The 23,650-nt window shown below is 40.8% G+C and overlaps 1 protein-coding gene across 4 annotated transcripts in view; it reads right to left on the bottom strand.

Annotated features, from left to right (window-relative positions):
• The window catches only part of FOXP2 (forkhead box P2), a 318,364-nt gene that overhangs the window by 201,456 nt on the left and 93,258 nt on the right, over positions 1-23,650 (bottom strand). For 2 of the 4 annotated variants that reach the window (XM_081023626.1, XM_081023628.1), the window contains exon 1: positions 4,592-4,612. The exons of the other annotated variants lie outside the window; for them this stretch is intronic. The gene's annotated coding sequence lies outside the window, so the exon portion shown is untranslated. Of the gene's footprint in view, positions 1-4,591; positions 4,613-23,650 lie in introns of those variants that run through there. 4 annotated transcript variants of the gene reach the window in all.

Here is a 23,650-nt window from a genome sequence, read left to right as displayed (position 1 = left end):
GAAATGGTGAATTTATTAGGAAGGCATACATTATACTAACATCTGGAAGAAGAAAAATATCTCACAAAGAAACAGGAAGAGAAGTATAAGCGAGAAGATGTTTCAAAGGTGAAGCAACAGTACACTTACATCACAATGCTCGTAATTAACCCACTTTTAAAATAATTGCAGAACTCACAGAACTTGGAAAATGGAAGAAAAGAACACCACAACATACATAAATTCATACTAATCACCATTTTACCCTTGATTTAAGAATCACTAAATTTAACCTTTGTGTGAATGTATTATTTAATTAACATTTTAAAAAATACACTGCTCTAATTTAAAGCAGTACCAACCAATAGGCTGACAGAAAACAATGTATTCATCAATAAGGTAGCCATTAGTTTCAAAGGGGTAAATATCAGTTTTTTATATGTAGACCAACAGGATTAAGTATATCAAAATTATTGTAGGTTTATTCATGCACAAGATGCAAGAAGTCTATGTTTGTGGGTTATCACTTTGTTAATTTGAGTTAAAGGATGTGATGTCTGAATTAGCAAACCATGGTTTGTGATTATCCAGCAAAACAAAATCAGAAACCATGGTTTGATGTGGGTTTATAAACCATAATTTGTGCTATTGTCTGGCTTGATGTCTAAATGGACAAAACATCATCAGGGCTTTTTTTCAGCCAGAGCTCACCAGAGCTCAGCTCCAGCACCTCTCAGGTTGGCTCCATTGCAATTCTGAGAGAAGAAGGGAGAAGTTCGTGGTGAGCTCCGGCAACCCTTTTCCTAGAAAAATAGCATGGAGCATCACCATGGCAGCAGCTCCATCTCCAGAGGCTTTTGAACCATGGAAAAGGAAATGGTGAGCCGATGAAGAATTTAAACAGGTAAGCAACTTTGGTGCTTAGACCACAGTTGGAGTTCAGAATTATAGATAATGGAAGACAAGGGTTTGGCATTAAGGTCTGCCTTGAGTAACCTTATATGAGCTGTATAACAAGCCCCACAAGGAAACGGCCATGTATGGAACTGTTTGGGTCTTAGGGGATTCCTCAGGAGCATCTTGGTCTCCAGCTTCCTTCCCTCAAGGTTAGGCCTGCTGCTTGGAACTAGGTTGCTCACTGGTTGACAGGGTTGGAAATGTATTTTGCTCATACTTGCGTGACCCATGGTGTGGCATATTCAACTTTCCCTCAGGAAGAGTTGGTTACACTGTTATGTGTTCATTTTCTACTTTTGTCACAATTTCAGTAGGATAATTGCTCATATAAGAAAGACCCCCTTACGTGGTCTTAGGGGTGGTGTGGTAGGTCTCCTGCCTGGCTCTGGGGGCCTGACCTTTCACAGCTCAACCCAGGTTGCCAAGTGGAACCCAGATTCTTGGCCTACACCACACTGGGGACCGCTATGCCAGCAATTTGCAGGTGGTGGCTCCAGAAGATGAGTTGGCGTCATATCCATTGGACAAGAGCCACGCTCTCCAACAGCCAATCCTTTGCCTTTGCCTAGCCACCCCCACATACCTGCTGTATCGGTAACTTATGGCCTATCTGTACCCATACCCGATTTCTAGGTTTTTTTGTTCTGCTCCTGGGGGAGAGTAACTTTGTGCATGACACACAATGCTAGTCACTATTTTCACTGTACTCGTGATTCTCTGAATCCAATCCAATATTTAAGAATTTCATGTATTCTTAATTATATATCTGAGAAGTCATGATGATTTACAAGACGAGCATGGCATCGCTGTTCTTCCTAGTCCTCTTGAAGTTCTCTCATTTGTATACAGCTTGGTGGCATTTCACAGGATAAATAACTACCTGATGTTTCTGAGCTTCCAGCTTCAGAACTGCTGCAAGCCGGAGCTCTAACCCAACAACAGCTGCAGTAACTAGCCCCCCTCTCCTTAGTTCTCCCATGTCCATTCGTTCTAGAATCAGCCATGATGAGGAAAGGGAAGCTTGATGGAAGTTTCACTCTTTTCCTGAAAGTTTGTAATGCCAGATCAGGTGTGATGTTAAAAATGTTCATTTTTCAAATTCAGAAGCAAATTAGGATTTTTCCAAAACTTTGTGTAAGGGCTAAAATGAGACAAGTCTCAAGTGAGTCTTACTCTAGAATTCCCTACCCCTACTGAATAGAGTGGGACGTGGGTGGCGCTGTGGGTTAAACCACAGAGCCTAGGACTTGCCGATCAGAAGGTTGGCAGTTCGAATCCCCGTGACGGGTTGAGTTCCTGTTGCTCGGTCCCTGCTCCTGCCAACCTAGCAGTTCAAAAGCACGTCAAAGTGCAAGTAGATAAATAGGGATCGCTCCAGCGAGAAGGTAAACAGCGTTTCCATGCACTGCTCTGGTTCGCCAGAAGCGGCTTAGTCATGCTGGCCACATGACCCGGAAGCTGTACACCAACTCCGTCGGCCAATAAAGCGAGATGAGCACTGCAACCCCAGAGTCGGTCACGACTGGACCTAATGATCAGGGGTCCCTTTACCTTTACCTTATTGAATAGAGTGAGTTTCTCCATTTGATCTTTTTAAATGCACAGTTAATAGAAGAAAGGAAACAAAAATATTTTTTAATTGTGCACATTAAAATTGAGTTATTAAAAAAACTATTTCACAGTATTATACAACAGTTGTTCAGGCAACAGTACGCTGTAGTAATCTGATTTCTATAGTAACATTTGTAGCTCAGACTTTTCTCTTCAACATAAAACTTTTTTCATACTCATTCAGGATTGTAGAATATATGCATGTGGCATATATTGTCTGGTGAAAACACTGTCTTTCCACACACAAGGACGAACAAAGGCAGCCAAAATGGTCTCAAAAAAAAAAGTTGGTCCGTTACCTCTCTCGCCCTGACATCACCACTGTGATCCATGCGACGGTCACCTCCAGGCTTGACTACTGTAACTCACTCTACTCACCCTTGAAACTGACCCAGAAATTCCAGTGGGTACAGAATGCTGCAGCGAGACTCCTTATGGGGTCCTCACAACAGGATCAAAATCACCCAGTGCTATACCAGCTTCACTGACTGCCGGTGGATTACAGGATCAGGTTTAAGGTGCCGGTTTTAACCTTCAAAGCTCTATACAGCCTAGGACCCTCATACCTATGGGACCATCTCCTCTGGTATGCCCCACGGAGGACCTTACGGTCTGCAAACAACAACACTCTAAAGATCCCAGGCCCCAGGGAAATTACACTGGCCTCAACCAGAGCCAGGGCCTTTTCGACCATGGCCCTGGCCTGGTGGAATGTTCTCCCGCAAGAGACTAGGGCCCTGCGGGACTTGACATCTTTCCGCAGGGCCTGTAAGACGGAGCTGTTCCGCCAGGCCTTTGGCCAGGGGGCAGTCTGACCTATTTTCCTTTGTATAAGAACAAGCATAAAGGAGGCCTCCCAGCCTGTTCACGGGTCCTTATATGATCAGTGAAAACAGCTGATCCTGGGCAAGTATTAACCGCTCTCAATCTTAACCTGATAACTGCCATTTGTCCAGATTTTAATTTGTCTGAATTATTTTAAAGATGTATTTTAATTAATTGGTGCCTGTTTTTATGTATACTGTGTTATTTGTATGATGTTAGCCCCTTGAGCCCAGCTGGGGAGGGCAGGGCACAAATAAAATTTATTATTATTATTACTACTACTACTACTACTACTACTACCACATTAATGCAGAGCATTCCACAAACAGGAGGCCACAATTGAAAAGGCCTGTTCTCTTTATGCCACCCTCCAAATCTCCGTTGGAGAAGACATGCAAACTATTAGCTAATTTTATAGTACTTAAAGTTATGCTATCTCAATGCTAAATACTGGGACATTTAAAAGTATGTATGCCATCCTTAAAAAGCAATGCCGTTTGTCACCATGGGTATAGCCAAGGGGGGCGGGGGGCAGCTGTCCCCCTTAAATCAATAAAAACCAATAAAAACATATAGCTAACTCAGATTCACCCCCCCTTTAAGGAAAGGCCTGCCCCCCGCAACAAGTATCCTGGCTACATCCATGATACTGGCCCAAAGCAAAGGCTCCCACACATATTTTCTAATATCAACAATGCAAGTTAATATATAGCAAGTTAAGATCACTTCAGGGGAAAGCAATTACATGTCACAATATCTAGACACCCACCCAAAGCAACTGAGCCACTACAGTTGCCCATTTGCCTTAAATGTACTTAGAAGGGGAAGGGTTATTGGGTCATTGTCATTTTTATTTTGATTATGTATTTTCTGGTTTTATATTTTGATTTTATTCTGTGAACTACCCTGAGACCTCTGGGTATAGGGCAGTATATAAATTCAAATTAACAACAACAACATATTTCGGAAGTTCCAAACTGGCTTTTTCCAGCTTTATTAGGGGAATGGTGGGGAGAGTGCTTCATATATAATGGAATTGGGCCAGAGCAAACCTGTGTTTAATGATAATGTAGATAAACAGCATAACTTCTTTTAGTAGGTCCAAGTTTTTAATTCCTGAGTATAGCACACAAGCTTTTAATAGTGTACACAGATTTAATCCCCATTTGTTCCTTCATAACAAATGTAGGTATCAACTAAGAAATAATCCAACACCTACTTCCTACTGTTTTGAAGGGAAAAGTTGAAGCTACTGTACAACTTTTTTTAAGAACTGCAACAGGATACATGTAGTTTGTCCTCTAAAACTGGACCCCAAGTCATCCTGAGTTACATATGAGAGAGAAAGAGAGAGAGAGAGAGAAACTCAGGCTATTATCTTTCCATATTTAAGCAATGTTAAATTCCATTAATTTCTATGGGTGACTTTAAAACAGATATCCTATACTGTTAAATCAATGGTATTCAGTAACATTTACCTTTGATTGGATTGTGCCTTGGGTCCCTCACCCACCCACCCAATATTGAAAAAACCCACGTAAAAACACATAGCCACACCAGTTATGTAAAAGTACGCAAGAAAACTAAATTCAAACGAATGTTCTTCCATCTGCTGGCAAATGAAACATTCCCTAAGGCTGTGTTATACAAGTGTGTGCAATCTTGTCGTAAAATCAGATATCAAGGTAAATAGCCCAGGTTTGTGCTGCCTGGGTAAACAATTGCATTTATCTCCCAATAAATAAATGACTAAAACCCCTACAGTTCAAGACCCCCCAAAACAAATGATTTGAGCTCCCTCTGCAGGTTCTGCATTTTAAAGTAACTAAGGAACAGTTCCTGGGGAAGGGGGGTATATAAATTTAGCACGATCGTGATGATATGCAGAAACAGAAATGTTTTGACAGGATTTGGCAACAGAATAGTTGACACAGTTATTACTATTGTTCTAAAAACTAGAAATTCTGGCCAAACATAAGCAGGTGTCTTTAATTTAATTCACTGGAGTGGCACCTGTTTACAAAGACTTTGAATAAGCTTAGTAAGTTTATCTTCTTTTTGTAACTGCAAGCAATTTGATGACCAATAATGGAAAAACGGATGCAAGAAGGATTATATTATCTTTAACACTCATAACAGATTGTGAAAGACAAACAATGACCTATTAATTTAAATTTATATGCTCCTACATGCAGATATATGTTGATGTGGTCGCATGGAGTATCCAAAACATTTATCTTATGCACACAGAATCTTGCCCAGCCACCAGACTCATTCACCCAAACATACATCCCTCACTGGAAGCAGAGGGTAAATGCACTTGATCATTAACCAAGCAATAACTTATCATTGAATAAATGTAACATCAAAGAAACCAGACTCTTGTAATGTCATTTCAAGCAGTAAGAATCTTTATCATGGTTCCTTAGATTTCTGACTGGGTGTAAACATGCAAAATAAAATAAAATTCCTCATCACTTAGAGCACTGAAAAAGGACTGATATTGTATTTGTGCACCATGCCACATGATCACTGAATTCACTCAAAATCTTTATTGAAATCGAGGTGCAAACTCTGTGCATTATTATGGATACATTTCAAAAGTAATATCCAGGAAACACTCTTTTTCATAAAGCAAGTTATACATATTGTGTCTATCTACAACAGTCATATACAGAAGATGAACACAACCTATAATGGTTTACTTTAGAAGGGAGAAAGGAAATCATGTACAAAATGGATATCAGAAAGACTTCAGTTTATAATCCTTATAGACACAATCCAATTACTTTTCTAATATAGATTCTTTAAATGAAGCAGCACACAATGCACAGACACCCATCCTAGACTGATGCCCAATAGCTACCAACCTGAGGAGTTATTCCCTGACTCTGATGTTTGTACATTAACTTGTCAGCCCAGAGCAAAAAGAATCAGAGGAACAAAAGGTGCTGGTACTATTAACTGTTTATTCTACGAGTGGATAAACTATGGTTTATTCATTCGCTCACACAGCATGAGTGAAAAAATTATCTGCACACAGCTTTTTCGCTTATGGCATGATTCTGTCCATGCCATAGAAACATGGGGAAGAAGTTCACCACCACCCAAAATAACCTCTTTGCCTTGGTCACATTGCCAGTTACTCCAAAAGCATTGGTAAATATTCTGTTAATGCTGCCACCTTGATTTTCTGTAGGGCTCAAATTCTCTTATAAAAAGAAACCCCAACATCTAATTACTGGGTTGCACAACCAAATTATTCAGGCATTGGTAGTCAGATGGCGGAAAAGAAAACCAAGTAACTGTGCCAAAATGAAAAAGAAAAGCTGTAATTGTTTTAAAGGAATCTGGAGATCACATGATATGTAAAATGGAGATGGAAGAAAATATACTCTGGCCAAAAAAGCTAGTTTGTTTAAGCAAATGCATGGGTGGAAATATCAGGCGGGATCACCAAAACTTACACTGTCCTAACAATTCCTTTATTTCAAGTAATTTCAAAGGGTTTTTGAAACAACCAGATATTTTTGTCACTTATTGTAGATGTAGCCAACAATATAGTTCACTTAGACATCAGGAACTGACTTAAAAGGTAAAGAGAGAATTAAGTTTGGCTATATGCGAAGTTCCACCTTTTTACACAAATGGTAATGGGCATGTACACTTCTGGCAACATCAACTAACAAACGGGCTACCTGTCCTCAAAGAGGCTGGAAAAAGAAAAGACGTATGGTGCAGAGGAAAAGCAAAGCACAAAAACTGTTGCCCAATAACAGGATAAACATTTCATACAGAGAGTAACCATTAGTTAGAACCGCAACACTTGACAGGGCTTGATTAATGGGAAACGATGCAACAAGCCCTGGTATGGCTGTTGCAGACAGAAGTCAAACATATCTTCACAGAAAAAGGCCTGTTTGCAAAATGGAGAAAAACTGAGTCAGCCAGGTTCAATTGTCCAAACCTCAAAAACTGATGCCAATATTAGATCGTTTTTGTCACACACTGATGAAGAGCTCAGCTAGAACCTCTCTGTGACTCCTATTCTCCAGTTTTTGGTTGTTGTTGTTGTTGGTTGGTTGGTTTTTGCTGCTGCAGGGATAGTTCTTCTGTTTACTGTTGTAGTACTGTATTTAAAAAAATTAAAAAATTCTGACCCTATACATGCTAGTAATTGCTTGCAGAGAACAGTGTGAAATGATTCATTGAAACATTTGGACCTTCATTAAGGAAAGAGTTCATAGAACCTTCTGCCGCCACGCTACCAGGCCTTCCAGAATATATTGATTCAGTATTGCATATTGTGTTTCATGTGTTTGTATACAACAGACTTTTTTTAATTAAAAAAAATCCTTCTCCATTACTATTGTGATGCAACAAGCTAATGGAAATGTCTATGAATCTTCCACAATGCCATACACAACTCTACTCTGTCCTTTCCCTAACTATCCACTGAGTGCTGGTGCAAAAGGGGCACAGATGGGAATTTGACCATCATAGCAGGCCATAACATAATTTTCAGCCATGCCATAGCTGACAGCTTTACACAATTAATGCCATGGAAAAGTTTTGTAGTTCAGGTATTGAAACATCTGAATGGTTGAGTTGTGACTTCGTGCTTCATAGTGAATTGGAGACTTAATAGTCACTTCTCCATACAGTAGTAACTGAAATGCCAGTGACCCCCCCTTTTTTTTAGATACTGTGATACCTTGGTTTTCAAATAGAATACGTTCCAGGAGTCCTTTCAACTCCTGGAACCCGAGTGCTGCTCCTGCAGCCAATCGGAAGCCGCGCCGGACGTTCAGCTTTCAAAAATTGTTCCGTTCGGAAGCCAATTTGTTCAGGAGCCAAGGCATTCAGCTTCCAAGGTACGACTATACTATTCTGACAACTGGGTCAAATATTGCAAGCCCTCAAGATGTCAAATTAGTCATTTAATGGAAACTGTACTCTGCATAAAACTGTTATCAAATAACCTAAACACACACAAAAAAGCATGAACAACTAACACAAATCAGCCCTACAACCAAACACTACTAAGCTGTATTCTCACCACTTTACTCCATGCCTTCAGCTAATGAGTAGAGTTGCTGGCTGTACCATTCTGTACATGGTCTTGCCCCGAACTGCATGCTGTGTGAAATATGTGAAAGGGCTCTGCATGAGTCCATATGTATGGGCACAGGACCTATATATGCAACCAAGGTACAAAGGGCCTATACATGCAACCAGGGCTCTCAACTGCTACAGTTATACATATTCAGAGCTCTTTCTCACATTCTGCTTGACTCTTGGAGTGGGGAATGAGCAAGCACTACCTGCTGCCCTCCATGATTTAGCACATTTAGTGGTATGGGAGAAGAGAGAATTAGACTCCTGAAATTCCTTAGTTCAAATACGCAGATTCCTATACATTATATATTTAAATAGCAGAATATCTTGCCTGGGACCAACATTAACGTCACAACTGTGGCAAGCTTTCTCCAGAACTCTTCATCACACAAGATGTTATGAAAAGCAGGGGATGTGGGGGACAAGGAACAACATAAAACCAATTAAGTATACAATTTAGGCTACAAGCCATGAGGTCAGCTTGTAGACTCAGTTTCAAGATGGAGATTTCAATCTGAATAAATCCCTCCCAGGTGCTATAGATATCTGGTTACACAACTAGGTTCCTGCAATGAAGAAGCAGTGACTGCTCCATATCTCTGAGAACTTCAAAGTCTGGCTTTGCAACCTAGTTCTGTCCCAAAGTGTAAAAAGAAGCACACAATTTATTGGGTAAGCAGAAAGCAGAAATAAAAAGAAACATCACAGTCTTCATTTTAGCAAAGCCAGGAATTGGCTTTTTGAATGGGTCTCTCGGCAAAGCAAGTCAACTGAAACCAAACAGTGCAGTGTTCCTTAATGATTGAAGGAAATGCAACCCACAAAATGCAAGTCTATTCTCATGTGATCAAAATCACCACTCTCTGACTGTAGATTTTGCACTGATTTGCTGGAGTCAGTACTTCTCAAGGCACACAAAAATGGGGAAGATAGCTTGTTTGTCCATAAGGAAAAAAATAAAAAATCGAGTTGGACCAACCAAAATGTGACCAAAGTGTGGCCCTGATGCAGTAGTCTTTTTTTACTGCTATTCCTTTTGTTTTTCCCCTTGTCCTTTTCACCTCCTGCTTTGCATAGCATCTTGCCCGATGAAGAATTCTGGAGAACCCAAGTGCCTGTTGCCCTTTTGTGACATTCTGGTTGGCCCCGATAGAGGTACCATCCAACTGTGGATTTGGGAGGGTTTTCTTCTCTCTCTCTTTCTCTCTTTTTGGAACAACACAGCAACCTTTGTTTTTTATGCACCCTGAATAACACAAATATGTGTATTACACAACCTTCATTTTAGGTGACTGAAATCTCTCCCCTCCATCATCTATTATAAAATGTTGCCAGGCAGAAACACCCTACTAAGAAAGAAAGACTAAACTCACAAACCTGACAAAGGCATTCATATGAGAAACAAGGAATTTATTCAAGGGATTACCATATTACCCAAACTGCATATTTCAAGTCTAAGACTGAAATGTTCCATGCCATTTACACCCGCCACCATGAATTCATATAATCCATAGTCATGCAACACACACATATACATACATATAAACACACAAAGATTTTTTGAAATTACGCAACAGCGTGTAATTTCCCTCCTCAAGCTATAGAACCTCAACACCCTAAAGAAGCATACATATTGCTTTGGAGACAGTGTCTCATTCACTCTCACAACAGCTCTATGAAGTAGACATTCAGTGTTCCTGTTTCACAGATATGGAACTGAGGCTGAAAGATAGCAGCTTGCCCAAGGCCATCCAAGAAATCCTACTGAACCACACTGGCTGTTTTAAAAATGAAAAATCTATTTAAAAATCAACACACACCTCAATACAGCAAACTTCATTTAAAAATCAAAACCAGAACTAATTCAAAACTCTCACTAAAATTAATTCAGGCCATGCACCCCAAAGCAGCAAACCAATTTCTACAAAGATCATCCAGCTAACCTGAATATATGTTACCAAAGCAGCACTTAATTTCTGCAAACAAAATGTAAAGTATTGTACCAAAAGCAAAACAAAAAGGTAAAGAGCAAACAGTACAAATGGTTACTTTTTTCTCCCTTATCTCAGGAATCCACCTTCATTGTGCTAGCCACCCCTTCCTCTTTAGACCAAAGATTCAATTGGGCAAAGGGATATGTCTATTGCATTATTATTAATTCAGATTGTTCATCACTTTGTACCAAAGTCTCTAGGTAGCTTACAATAAAAACAACCAATACACTTTTGATAAAAATCAATTAAATATAGTAATATAAAAACAAGGTACAATCAGATGAGCTGCTAAAAAAAGAGCACCACAATAATCACAACTACCTCCTGTAGCAGTATCAACAAAATTTTAAGTGTGTGTAACTCTTGGGACAGTACCCACAATGGTAGGGCTGGGCAATGTATCGATATATCGTCCAAAACTGGTTTGAAGTTCACATTGTGATAATTGTTTCATAATATTTAAGCTGGCAATATATTGTGAATCACAATGTGTGTAAGGGATAGGAGATATCTGGTTTTCAACATCATGATATCTCACCAGCCAAACGCTGCAATGTTATCACCAGCTAAACCTCACAATATCACCAGCTAAACCTTGCAATGTTATCAGCAGCTAAACCTGCGAGTACTCACAGCAGCGATGAGAGGCAGCAGCGGCAGTAGCAGCGGCAGCCTGCGAGGCCTTGTGGCAGTGACGGAAAGTGGCAGCAGTAACGGCAGCAGTCTACAAGGCCTCATGGCAGTGACAGAAATTGATGGCAGAGGACTGTAAGGCCTCACAGTGGTGATGGAAAGTGGCAGAAGCGGTGGTGGCTTACAAGTCCTCACAGCAGAGTCCTGTGGGGGCTCACGGCAGTGACAGAAGGTAACGGCTGTAGCGGCACCCTGTAAGGCCTTGCAGCAGTGAGAGATGGCAGCAATAGCACTGGCAGCCTGCGAGGACTCGTGGCGACAAGCAGTGGAGCTTGTGAGGCCTCACTGTGGTAGCAAGAAGTGACGGCAGCCTGCAAGTCCTCCCGGCGGTAGTAGGAGGTGGTGGCAGAAGCTGTGGCAGTCTGCCTCAGCAAGGCCTTGCAGGCCACCACTACTGCCACTGCCATGACAAGGTTTTGCAGGCTGCTGCCGCTTCTGCTACCACCATCCACTGCTATGGCAAGGCTTCGCAGGCTGCTGATAATTGTGCCCCTGCTGCCAGGCTGCCGCTGCTTCTGCCTCCCCCCCCCCCCCATTGTTGATTCTGCCGCTGCCAGGCTGCTGCCACTTCTGCCACCTAGCAGGCCTGCTGGCAGTCTGACCGTCCCAGATTATTTGTATTCACTATGACTCATCACCAGAGTTTGGATTGTCCTGAATACCACCATTTGATAGCCAAGCCCAAAACCAAAGTCTCATTAGGATGCATTTTGGCTTGCCTGCTGCTGAAAGTGACCATAAGGTGATTAATAATTATCATTTATCAGTTTGGGGCCCTTAAATAGTGGCACTGTCCTATCCGCCTCTGCATCGTTCCTTCCTTATTTCAGATATTGTGATATATTGCGATGTTTAGCTGATGCTATATCGCGATATTGAAAACCAATTATCACCCAGCTCTGATCACTGGTGGTGAGTAACATACTCAGTCATCATAACCAGATCAGTTTCAGGTCTGTAATCAACATTAGATAATCTGTAAATATCCATTATGGATATGTAGGGCTGGATTCAGACTAAGGCTATAATCCAAACTGCTGGCTGGCAGCGATAGGGTTTTACGGAGCAACTGCATCTACAGCCCTGCTGTTCAAGCTGGTCATGGCAGAAGGTAGTGGGGAGAAGAAGTGCCTCTTTGCTGCACCAACTCCTCGGCTAGTGTTGCAAAGATATCATTATCTGGCTCCATCAATTGTTGGTCTCCCTGCCTCCTGCCTGACCAACCCCATTTGGCACCAGCCACCACTGTAATACTATACCCATCCAATGCTAAGGACACCTCTAAAAGCTTTCCCCCTGCCATCTAAACTGTGAGGGGACACAAAGCATGGATTTGCAGAGTTCATTTGTCATATGAACTGGCAGTGGAGTATACACCCAGATCTCACTGGAAGGACATCGTGAAGCTGAGGCTCCAATACTTTGGCTACCTCATGAGATGAGAAGACTGGAAAAGACCCTGATGTTGGGAAACATTGAGGGCACAAGGAGAAGGGGACAACAGAGGATGAGATGGTTGGACAGTGTTCTCGAAGCTACCAGCATGAGTTTGACCAAACTGCGGGAGGCAGTGGAAGACAGGAGTGCCTGGCGTGCTCTGATCCATGGGGTCTCGAAGAGTTGGACACAACTAAATGACTAAACAACAACGACATGACCTTCTGACCCTGTAGGGATATCTGGAAGAATTTTTCTGTTTCCTCTTGGTGAAAAGAGCAGACTGAGGAAACGTTCCTTACCTACCCTGTAGCCATAGAACGTACCAAGGTGCACAAAGAGGGACAGACACTCTAACTGGCAGTGGGAAATGGGGGGCAGGAGACTGCCAGAGCCAGTAAAATGGAGCAAATGTGTGTTTTTAGCAGGTTAACCAGTGATGGGTATTCTGGTAGTAAAGTTGTAAGGCAAAGCTGAAGATGTAGTGAAGCTGCTCCCAACTGGAAGTGGAGTATACACCTAGATCTCAAAGCCAAAAACTCTTCCACTGATCAGTGGATGTTTAATCTTGGCTGGGCTGAACCAAAGTACCACACCATTAAAAATAAAGAATCTGACCGCCTTTTGTTTGTTTGCAGTACCACTGTGCATAAATCAAACACTGTGCATAGTTGGACCAATTGTGCGTAGTTTGACCAAATGACACCCAAATGTTGGTGGTTTCAAAAAATTGCAGCAATTTGTGGAAAAGCACGGTTTCGTTCACTAAGCATTCAGGCAATGGTAATGTTACAATAAAAGTATTAAGTGGAGTTCAGGTCTCTGATGCAATACCATGGTAGAATGCAGCATACTTGCTCCATTCCAAGGTTTTCAAAATGCAACAGGATGGCAATTCATCTTACTAGAAGAGAGGTTTTACACCTCATCTGATGTATACCTCCAGTTTGCAATGTACTTTTCCCTCAAGAAAAATCTCTATATTGTGTCTGACTAAGGAACCTAAGTTTGGCTTGGCTTGCATCCGCTCTGCAGTGTCTATACTTTTGAGCAGCAACCATTAAGAACCCTTTAGCAGCCATTTACACCTCTTCCAGAGCCATTAACACCTCACTGGTAGCCTCTTTTCCTCCAAGGCCTTAAAGGGAGGTGCTAGAAAAGAAAGGGAAAATCTGCCCTCACTCCAGGGCTTGATTAAGTGTACTAGATGTAGGACTGTTTCACACATTACTGTTTTCCTGTCTCTGTAAGAACAAAAGATACATCATCACTTCTGAAGTACACTAGCAGCTTCCTCACCCCATACTTCCCAAATAAAAAATATTCATGCCATGAGCTTGTGAAAGGAGGGTGTACATTTGTGTGTGTGTGTGTGTGTGTGTGTGTGTGTGTGTGTGTGTTGCACCATGGAGGATTTTTCTGTAGGAAAAACACACACACACACCACCATGTGTGAATAGGTCTTTAGTTAAACAAGTTAATCTGTTTCTCTCACTGAGAAACAGCAGCTGTGGCTTCCTTTTTACAAGCCCTAACTCTCATATATATTGCACTGTATTTGTGCTTCTAATATTTTCTAGGGATCTATCTTTTGGAGGGGATAGATAGGGTGGTAGGAATTAATTGTAGCTCTGTAGGAAGGAGGGAATATTTATTTATTTGTTTGTTTGTTTGTTTGTTTGTTTATTCATTTATTCATTCCCTGCCCATCTGGCTGGGTACATTCTTAGAATAAATTCTTAGAAAGAATACTAGGTTGTGGAGACACCATACATTTACAGCACACCTTCCCTCCCAAAGAATCCTGGGGATTGCAGTTTCTTAAGGATGCTGAGAATTATAGCTGTTGTAGGGAACTACAGTTCCCATGATTCTTATGGGGGTGTGCTTTAAATGTAATTGAGTGTACTCAGGGCTACATTAGAGTATTTTGGATTTGTATGTCTTATTTGGTGTTTTATTCATAAAAGTAAAATAAGAATCCTTACCAAACTGTTTAATGGATATTTGCTGTGTAACTCATGTGAGTATATCAAATTCTGAATTATGAATGTATTTAATAATCTGTTAGGTTGGCCATTAGTATGAAAGCAAAGCCAACAGCTTATTTGTATTCTAATGTGGTAAACATCAGGCAATGTAGCAGTTAAAGGGTATTAGGCTCAGGCCTATAATGCCTGGCTTCAAATCTTCTCTCAGCCATTAAGCTCACTGGGTGATCTCAGGCCAGTCACTGTCTCTCAGCTAAACTTACCTCACAAGGTTGTTGTGAGAATAAAATTGGGAGAGGAAGATCCGTATGTGCTGCTTTTTAAGTTCCTCGGGGTAAAGGTGGGCTATAACCATAACAACAACAGTGCCAGTTAGTTATCCAGTGCCCCAAGGCAGTTGAAATCCGGGGTAGGGGGTGGGGCTCACAAATTATCTCCTAATAAGTTTTTGATTTTACCAACAACAGTTTTAATAAACCAATTTCAAGGTCAATCACTATTTTGATCCATTCTTGTGGGGCCCCTAAAAGGCATGGGGCCTACTCTGCCTATTTGGTATCCGCCACTGCAGTTATTCTATTTTACTTAGGAAAAACAAAGGCCAACTTATTCCGCCTGGAGTTGCTAGATCCCCCACCCACCCAGCCACATACCTGAAGACCCTGTTTATCTACAGGAGGCAGGGGCAGAGCCTTCAGGATGTAGAACCCAGAGATCCACTTCTCATTAGGTCAGATGAGTGGCATAGCCAGTCCAAGGGGGAAGTGGGAGATTACAGTTACTGTACATTTGCACAAGGAGTGATGCCCTACTTTCTGGAAAAAAGATGAGCCAGCATGAAACACAACTCTCTTGCACTCCTTTATCCTGCCAAGCCCCCCTCTTGAAAAGCAGAATGGGAGATTGTGCTTCTCAGATGGTGAACATTTGCCTAAGTGGGGCATATCAGCAGCCTTTTCCACATAAACAGGTTTATGCCAGGTGAGACATGGAACCTTGCACATCCTACCTAACACAGGGAAGTGGATCTGTCAGGCTGGAATATAGAGGCAGGGACAGAATGCTTCCCATTGACCAATTTTTGACTTGGAATACACTGCTGTCGTTCTTTCACATTTCTGCAAGCCTGCAGTATTCTTAGTATTAGGTACCTTTCATTAATTATCATCTTCCAAACTAGTCTCATTAATCAGCTGATCATTAATCAATAGGGCCAAACATGTTTTTACATATGTAAGTGAGTCTTTATAGTAATGCTAGGGAAGGATATCTGGAGGATAAATACTATTAAAGGGTACATAAAATGTACAGTAGCTAAAAGTATTTTCTTTAGCTAAAAATTGTCATACGCGTGTACCAAAAAAAAAACCCAACCAAAAAAACCCTGAGGAACTGTGTTAACAAATTCTTTGTAAACAAAGCAGGTTTCACATTTTATCTGCATGCCAGGTATTATTTTTTTTTAATGAAAAGCTTCTGTCCTACTTCTACACCAAAATTATAATGTTCTATTTTATAAAAAGATACTGAAATGTAAAATGAGCTGACATCAAAATATAACAAGGAAGCAGAGATAAATTAAAGGAATTCTTTGGTTCCTTCAATAACTAATCAGAGATATATAGAAAGAGACCTTTTAAGTTTAATGATACCTGCTCATTAAATGATGCTAAACACTAAAATACCATGAACAGCAGGGAATTTCAGTTTACATTAGAGGAAAAAAATAAAAGGGTAAAAATGACTGAAGTTGGTCAGTTCAAGCTGATAGGGCACTTCAAATGAATAACAGAAGAATAAAAGAGGCACTCTAGGTTAAATTAGGTTCTCCTCTGCCTTTTCTTGAAAGTTCTTAACTTCAATATTTTTTTTTGAATTAACTAACCTACCAAAAAAAAAAAAAAAAAAAATCAAAGGCTTGAATTGGAGTAAAGTTAAACAAGCAACCGTACTTCAGAGTAAGTTTACCCATTAAATTGCAGATAAAACCTTAGCATAAGAAAAAAGATGGCGGATTTCATCTATGTATTAACTTCTAGTCTAGCCAAAGTAAAGAAATAGCTTTTCTTTGAATGTGCCTTACATTATATTCCAGTGCTAAATGGGTTATTGTAGTAACATAGCGCAATCCTATGCATGTCTACTCAGAAGCAAGGCCCAATGATTTCAATGAAGCTTCTTCCCAGGTAAGCAAATATATGATTGTAGCCTCCATAACAAAAATGATAAGATGTTGGAAAATGTGAGAGGCGATTATCTACTACTTTATTTGGAATTTTAATGCATTTTAAATGTTATAAAATATTTCTTTGTTATCTAGGACAAGTGCATAGTATATACCAAAAATGCTTCAGAAGAAAGTGAGTTTGTAAATAAATAGTTTGTGGTTTTTATAATATTCTAACAAGGCACTTCTTTTTAGGCTACACTGCTTTGAAGATGATTACATTTATCATTTAAAAACAGCAGAATTCCATTCTGGGGTGTTTTCTTCTTAATGTAGAATATAAACGAATTTGGGGGCAGGAATATGCTCCTTCAAAAAGCCATTCAACCTATATTAATAGATGCTAAATTCTGTTCATGCATTTGAAAATAACAAATATGGTGCTCTTATACACACCAAGATTTTATTTTCCTGGAAACTTCATTGCAAAGGTCTACACTAGCTAACAGTTATGGTCAAAGACATGGGATGTATGGCCTATATATGGGAACAATGATAAGAGTAAGCAATAACTTGAGACATTATCCGGACAAAGTTACAATACCTACAAGTTCATTTTCAGAGGAAAAAACAAGAACATGATTTAACTAACTCCCATTACATCATTACGAATTCTATACCTTATTACCTAGTAAAAAGCCCCGCTGAACTGAAATGGGCTTACTTCTGAGAAAGTCCACAGATAAACATACCTAAGAGAAAACAGTTCACACTTTCATTTTTACACTATTTTCAAATAGTATATAGTACAAATTTAAAGGCAGGATGTTGTATTTGGAAGAAATGTTTAGAATTAGCTCCCCGCCCCCAGCCTGCCTCCTCCATCTAAATAGTAAATACTGAAAAGGTTCTAATGGACTGCATTAGCCTTATACATAGGGGTGGTGGTTGGTTTTCTAATAAACACTGCATATGAGAAATCAGTGTTGGAAGTTTGCGCTATGAGAGTTGTGTTGAGATGTCCTGTGTTGAGATAAGGTCAATGTGGAGCAGAACTAACCTAGGTAAAATTTACCTCTGGGATCCAAAGCTATCCTTTAGTACTTTTTATAGATTTTTTTTAAAAAAATGTAAAAACATAATAATCAAATTCAGTATGAAGCTTCTCTTTCCCACATGTTTACATTGCTACTGTTGCTTTTTAAATGTACCACCTTCAAGGTATGGAATCTAATAAATACATTAAAAAAAACCTACATCAGTGCACTTGAAGTAATTTAACCACAAAAACTAATTTATAAGGGGTTGGCAGCCTGTTATCAGCACAGGAATCAAGCAGACTGAGCCCGGTGGGGTCTGGAAGAGGTCCAAGCGCATGAAGCAACCTTCGAAGCAGGCACTCGTGAGTCACAAGGAGGACTCAAACAGCAAGAGAGCAGTAGGCCAGTCCTCCTTGTCTAAGGAAGAATCCCCAGACCAAGCTTCTGTCATAGTCTCATTGCTGATCACCAACGTGCAGAGCTCAGTGGAGTGGGAGACCAGCCAACTGGAAGAGTCTTTGAAGTGTACTTGCCTGGAGGCAGAGTCAGTGTCCAAAGTCAGATCCAGTCCTAGAGTCAGGCACACAGCACCCACATCATCAGAGGGGTCAGGGAATCCAATGATCAAAAGTCAAAACAAGCATGAAGCAGCCAGGAACAACAAGCATTATTTTTAGCACCTGACTGAGCCTGGAAGTTCTGCTTAAGAAGGCTGAAACCAGCTGGTTATCATCAGTGCCTTCTCCTCTGTGTCCTTACAGGCTGATCAGCTGCAGGTGGAGTCACTCTACCTTTCCCCCCTTCAGGTTGCCGTTCAGCAGGCAAAGCTGTCCATGACAGCTTCTATTTGCAGGTGACTGTCAAAACCCTTTGCTTAACTAGATGGGCATCAGGCAGGAGGTGTAGAGGTACTATAATGGGCCCTGGCCCTAGTGAGATGTGGGTTCCCCACCATAGTAAGTTGAAGGAGAGGAGACCCAGGATTCATTTGCCATGCAGGGTTTGGGAACACATCCTCGGTTACTCTAATGTGGATATATTCACCCTCCTCTGAACAGAAGTGAAGGAGAGGTGAGGACTCAGGGCTAGAATGAACAAGAAATTAGAGAATGAAAATGAACCACTGGCTCATGGATTATACAATCTGTATGTGAGTAGTTAAAACAACTTACTCAGAACATAAATGGCATCTGATTAACCACTAGGGTGTAGTATTTTTGTGGGCCCGTACATTGGCAGGAAAGTCTGCTTACCACTGTTGTAATCTCCCCTCCCCTAGCTATGGCAGGACCTGGCATGATTTGGCAACTGCAGACACAAGAGGAAGGAGTAGCTGAGGGATGGACGGCAGGCACACAGAAGTGGTGGAGAGGTCCTCTCTTTATATATCTAGATGTCAGAGAAGAGGAAGCAGATCTGCTGTCTCTCTCCCCACCGTTCATGCAGAGTGCAAAGCCTCATTGACCAGCCAGAAGGAGGGGCTGAACAGGAGGAGATGGCATCAGAGCTAAGAGCTGATAGGCAGGATGCAGTCTTGTTACCCAGAACCAGGTGCCACCTTCATAGATGGGATGAGATACACCCACCCAGACAGAGCACGGAAGACTCGTAGGGTGAGAATCTCGCCCCATCTCAAAATGGCCCATGGTGAGGAAAGCAAGGCAGAATCCCTTCAAAGGGGTTTACATTAATACAGTTGGGGGAGGTGTAACAGCATGCAGTGCAAATATAACCAGAACTGCGGCAGCTGACTTGCCTACCCCATCTGAGGACCTTGGTGGGGGCAGAGTTTCTTTCATGGCCAACAGTCCACTGGAACAGTAACAACAGAACTATAGCCACCACCGCCATCCTGGAGTTATCTGCCATCCTGATGGCAGTATAGGTATGGTGAGAGAAGTTCTGGAACAAGCAGATACATTTCTGGTGGGACAATTAGGCAGTGGTGAGGGTGATCAACCACCAGCCACTTCACTCAGAACGTGGCCTACAATGCTTGAGTGCTTGCATCTCCTCCTTAGCTTGTCACATTCTAGGCATGGAAAACAACACTGGCAATCCAAAGGAAGCCATTTCTGGAGCTCCTATGGTACACTGTGATGCAGTGAGTAATGTATTCAATCACTCCTTCTACTCTACACTTACTTGGTGAATGGTGGATGTCTCTTTACAATTCATTGTGGAGGCACATTGAGGCCAGGCAACGTCTTGTTGCTATCAGAAACAGATCTGCTGAATTGGATGCAGTTGTTCTAGATTTTGTGGTGGGTAGGCATAGGACAAGGTCCTCAAGCTAATAAGGGGAGGATCCTCCAAAATGTCCTTGGGGTGCTGCACTGTGGCATCGACTCTATTTCAGGGGGCTGCGGCTGGCTGGGACCACCACAGACTGCACCAAGGACATAGAACATGTAGTACCTCTGTCTTTTCAGGATTCAGCTTCAATTTACTTGCACACATCCAGTGGATTTATGTAATGTAACAACCTTTTCATATATTGTGCTGAATTGTAAGACATTTCTGGGTGCTTGTTAAATTATTGTGTGCTTTCTGATGCTTTCTGATGTGTAATATATGCAATTCATCTAATAAATATATTAATCGTATTTTAAAACTTGTACTAATATCTCAAACTACACTGTAATAAACTGTATGATACTGTAGTGGTCATAGTAAATTAAGTAAACAGCTGATATTCAAACTCCAATAGAACATAACAGACATGCAAAAGAAAAATCTAAATCATTGAGTCCCTCCCCCACAATGGGCATATCAAGTATTTAATGTGATACTACAATTGATCCTAGTCTGTAGGCTGAAAACTACTAATGTGATACAACAAAGGAACCTATAATAAGTGAACATTTTTATACAAGTCCTGAAATCCAGAACGGGGGAATTACCTGCCATTCTGGCATATAATTTTGAAGAATGCCTGAGCCATTAACCCAGTTGCATGCCTAACAATAAGCACTAATTTATGCAAGACATAACAGCAGCATCTCTCAACAATCCAAAATTGAAAGAGCGGCGGACCATTTTTGGAGACATGCAATGAAACGCATGTTGTAATATGTATAAATGACATGAATGTAACTATTTTCAGCTGAGGTAATAATGTTCTTACATTCGCAGTTAGCAACCCCATCTATGAAATAAGGTGAAAACACTTTCATCTTATTTATGGTTTAATTATTTAGGTATATTTAGACTATTATCTGATTATATATATTTCACCATTATGCCATCTAGAATAAAACAATTTATTTAGTATACAAGAATAAATTATAAAGCTCTATTAGGTTTTGGCCTTGCCTTCTCCCAAGCCTCAGAATTGGTTTACATAGGCCTCAAGATATTGCCGCACCCCGCCTATTATATTAAAACTGCAATTTCTTTCACCTGATTAATCCATTCCCATCCAGCAAAAGCCAACTCTAACAAAAGGGTATCACTACTCAGGATCAGAAACTGTACAAGCTGTCTAGAAGGAGGGAACTCCTTCATTTTATTGAGATAGACCCAGTGAACGTCTCTCATGGTTCAAGTTTGACACACACACAAACAAAAAGTAAGCACAAGTCAGTTACTTCAATGGGAAAGGAGAAGCCCTATCCCAAACACCTGGAATCTAGTGTCTTTGAATAGATAATGTAAGGCAAATGAGGTGTAAAGTGTTCCAAGACATTCACCTCTTTTAGGATAGGATCCCCTATATTTTGCTTCTAAAGTTTCTAAAGGGTCAATATAGAAAAGCTGTATTGGTTCAGCCTCAAACTCTGTTAGTATCTCATCAGATTCTGAAATTGTCAGAGTAATTTGTTCAGGAGGTCTAGTGGCCCACCAATGCATTAGACTTGGAGTCTGAACTGGTATTCCCTGAATATATCCCTGAAGAAATCGGAAGAGGCTAATGAGCTATCAGAGTGCTGAACCTTGTGACAGGGGGAAGGAAGAAGCAGAAGGAGAAGGAGAAGGAGAGAGAAAGACCTTAAGCAGTCCAAATGCAGTTCTCCAATGAGTTCTCCTGTGGAGAAAGCAGAGAGAACATAAACGGAAGCAAATAAATTGCACCACAGTCTGAGGGTTCAAGCTGGAGAGCCACCATTTAATTTGATCTGGGACAACGTTTTCAGCACAGACTTTTTTTTGGGGGGGGGTGTTGGAACCCAAAAACACATTCAATGACTGGATTAATTTTGGGAGAGGGGACTCTTAACAATTTTTGGGTGGGGGAGGTTTTAGCCTTAAAGAGGGTGGTTTTATCTTCATTTTCCTGCCACTACAGCATTCTCTTTGTAATTTTGGACAGAATGCTCCTTGGGATGGTAACTGGCAGAGGCAACATATTTTTAAAAAATGAAAAAAGAGGTGGGGAAGCAAGCCATGAGCTGTCTGGTAAGCTCCCACCACAAAAATATGAAACATTTTGCCTCAAGCAACGCTTGTGGCCTCCATTTTGGGGTTCAATCAAAATCCTCTCAGATTGGATGCATCCTACAATGGCCCCAAAGATCTCAAGACCTACTTCAAGCATGTTATACCTGTTTGGAGGGGATTTACCTTCATGCAAAATTTCTCAGATGCTTTGCTTGAGTAGGAATTTCTACATTTATCTTTGCTTTAGGCATAATTCCGACACAACTCTAATAGAGAAAACCAACTGTACTTATGAAGCAGTAGAGGAATTGCTAGTCAATCTCGCAGTCCACAGTGCAACTGAGCCAGAGTTCCTAACTGAAAAAAGCTATGAGCATCCAGAAACAAAATATTGTAACATGGCTACCACCCTGATTAGGACCTAGAACAAATGTAAAGTGATAGCCAAGCCTGACAAGCACAACTTTTGAGCATTCTTAGTAGCTACTGATTTGAATACAAGTATACAGACATAAATTCTAAGAAAAGTTCTACTTCGCACTATGCAAAATTAACTTGAGGATTTGCTGTCCCAAGAGGTGATGACAACTAGTTCAGATGGCTTTAAAGGGGGCTAGACCAATTCATAGAGCATAGGCTCGTCAGTGCCTATTAGTTGTAATAGCTAAATGGAGGAGGGCTACTGGCTTCATGCCCTATCAATGGCATCTGCTCAGCCACCAGTGGCTAGATGTGAAATTAGATGGACTTTTGGTCAGATCCAGCAGGGCCCTTCTTAGGTTCTTAACATCTGTTTAAAAATAAAAGTATGTGTCTTCCCAAACTACAAAGCAATACGGACTTTGTTCTTACACAATTTCAAAGACCTGACACTGCTTTTTTGGGAATCATAGAGAAAAACAGAATAATATGCCCAAGCTGGATAGTGTATTCTCTTAGGAATAAAGATGGGCTGTAGCAGAACACCTTTGCAAGAAAGATTGTCTTTTAACAAAATATTGCATGAAACACCAGTTTTTACACACTCTATATGCATCTGCATGGCAGGTGGTGCACTGGGATAGACATATTGGACAGGAAATGAGGATAAGATAAAATTCATTGAGTAAATGGCTTAGAAGCTTCAAAGCATACCTCTTCCTCAAGTGTTCTGTCTATATAACAAGTCTAAAAATAAAGAATACCAGGACTACATTATTCAAGGAAGAAACGATAGTATCTGCCTTCTGCAGCTTACATTAAAATGAGGACCTAAAGCAAAATTTACATTTGCAGTGTCACATCACTGAAAAAAATTAAGCTTTCTGGTTCTTTAGAAACTCTTCTTTTTAGCTATATTTTACTAGGACTGAGCTGAATTTTTATCAGTTTCAAATTTTGCATTTTTGAAATGATTTATAAAGGAGAAATGTGGTGCAATCTACAGTGGTGCCTCGCAAGACGAAATTAATTCGTTCC

This window comes from Podarcis pityusensis, assembly GCF_964106645.2.
Source record: "Podarcis pityusensis genome assembly, chromosome: 10".
Lineage (NCBI taxonomy): Eukaryota > Metazoa > Chordata > Lepidosauria > Squamata > Lacertidae > Podarcis > Podarcis pityusensis.
This window is presented reverse-complemented; position numbering and strand designations above follow the sequence as displayed.